The following is a 2500-nucleotide window of genomic DNA, read 5'->3' on the forward strand; positions in this document are numbered from 1 at the left end:
GCTACCCGTATGACGTGAGAGGTGGAGGTTGTGATATTTGTGATATTTGTGGATTAGGGAGTCTTACTGGTACCCCCCTCCCCCTAATCGCCCCCCGGCACACAGGACAGGAGGGCAGGCTGTGCTACGCGCCCTGTAATAAAAACGCTCCCACTATAGAGTTTTTCACGGGACGATCGCGCAATGAACGGTGAACGTGAACGAATCGTTTGAACGATCATTACCGTGACCGTGAACGCGTCGCGTCATGTAAAATGTCATATCGTGACAGCCCTAGGGATTGCCCATCACTAATGGGGAGGATCGGACGAACGCAACGTCGGAGTAATGCGTGTCGGTACCACGCTACGCACCCATCAGCAGTAACCCTCATGGTGTTAAGTGTACGTGGCCTAAAACCTATACTCACGTGCAACGTGAATCTATGCATTAGTGTTTGTGTGTGTGTGGCGCGTTCTCCTCCTAATAAACAATTTCCTCTCCCTCTGCCCTATACAAGTGAACCACATACTCCTGTTACATAAACACCTTCACCCTCCACACCAACAACACATTTTGCCGTCCTGAAAATTATTCGCCAACCTAATTCGCTTATAATTGCATTCCGTCTTTCCAGGCTGCTTTTTAAAACCACAGGACCAGCGATCAGACGTGTTGGAGCACAAGGCTTTTCGCTTCCTCCTCCAACACACAGAGGCAGCCTCCACTGCTGACTGGACATTCCGTAACTTTACTGCTTTTCCACACACACGCACGCAACGCACGCACGCACGCACGCACAAACACACACACACACACACACACACACACACACACACACACACACACACACACACACACACACACACACACACACACACACACACACACACACACACACACACGCACAAAGATCGGTCTGGAAATAAAACCCCTGTGACTGCCAACAGCCGACTCTATTTTGTGTGTGAATGCAAACGTGTGTGTGTGTGTGTGTGTGTGTGTGTGTGTGTGTGTGTGTGTGTGTGTGTGTGTGTGTGTGTGTCTGTGTGTGTGTGGGATGGAGAGAGTGAGCGAGCAGGAGAGGCAGAGAGCGAGATGGGGGGAGTGGGGGGAAAAGGGAGAGAGGGTCAGGGAGTCTATCCTAAGTGTGCACTCATTCAGTATTAGGCCATGATAGTTGCGCGTGTCGACACGGCCACGTCCTCCTCGGCGTTCATTTAACTCTGAGAGTGTTGAAAATTGAGCTTTACGTGCGTCCATTTGGTGAACTTTACACTCTCCGGGTTAAATCACCACGAGGGTTTTTACAGTGTCGTAGGTTAAGTGAATTAAGCAGGGGGGGGTTGGGGGGGACGACGCAATGTGTCCATGTGGTCTCAGATCCCTCATTCAGATTGAATTAGAGCAGTGGTTCTCAACATGTTTAGGCCGTGACCCCCAAAATAATCATATTTTAACTGCAACCTGGCGTTTGCCAAAGAACCTAAGCACAACGGTGGGGGCCGGTGGGCAAGGGGGCAGTAGGGAGCGCTCCGCTGTGTTCACTTGGACCGCGCGGAGGTAGCCTAGCACAGCTAAACAATCCACCCATGTTAAAACAAGGTATACTTGTTATACTGCAGTTAGTTAGCTGCATTAGTATATAGTCTGGCAAAGCCAGGCTAGCGCGGAGGTGCCGGCGGAGTCGGCTCACATGACCTTCGCAACGCTCGTCACAGCGACTCGCTCGCTACCGCTCGCTCGGCAGTGTCTCGCGTGGATCAAGGTCGCCTGAGACGGCACGCCTCTGTCATCAACGCTGAAAACAAGCACTCCTTTCTCTTGCATCTCCCAAATGGATACAATAATAGCCCCCCGCGCCCCCGTTGTACTTTGGTTCGTTGGCAAAAACTAGCTCGCATTTTAACTGGGGACCAGCCCCCACCCTGACGAGCATTAAGAGTTGGGGCATTACATTTTGTATACGGTTCTATGTGAAAAAAGCCGATCTACATGCTCACAACGCCTCTATCGGCTATTTTGACAATTTGGAGAATGTTTAATTTGTCATTTTAGAGGTATTAAAAAGTCCTTAAATTGTCACTTTAGAAATGTGCATAATCCCTCTATACACTGGTTGAGTGAGAAAACAATGTTGCACATTTAAGGGGAGCACACACTGGCTGCCGGCGGCTGTGCAGCGCATAGTGTCGCAGTAAGCGCCAACTGTATGCGATAATGGAGTGCGTAGGATACGGGGGTGAATAAATTAGAATCTGCAGCTTGTGATTGGCTGGAGCGGAGGTCGGGAGCGCTCCGCTGTGTTCACTTGGACCGCGCAGTCGGGGGGATGAAGATTTACTATTCTGTCCTTAATAGCAGGCGCTGAGTTGGCTCATGCGACCTCAAGGTCGCCTGAGACGGCACGCCTCTGTCGTCATCACAGAAAACAAGCGTCTCCTACGGAGTCCACTATACGGATTCCAATATAACTGCATGCAGCGTGCCGCATCCGGGACGTTTTTTTCACCGCGCGGCA

The sequence above is a fragment of the Nannobrachium achirus genome (genome assembly GCF_963921795.1).
Source record: "Nannobrachium achirus genome assembly, chromosome: 22".
NCBI classification, from domain to species: domain Eukaryota; kingdom Metazoa; phylum Chordata; class Actinopteri; order Myctophiformes; family Myctophidae; genus Nannobrachium; species Nannobrachium achirus.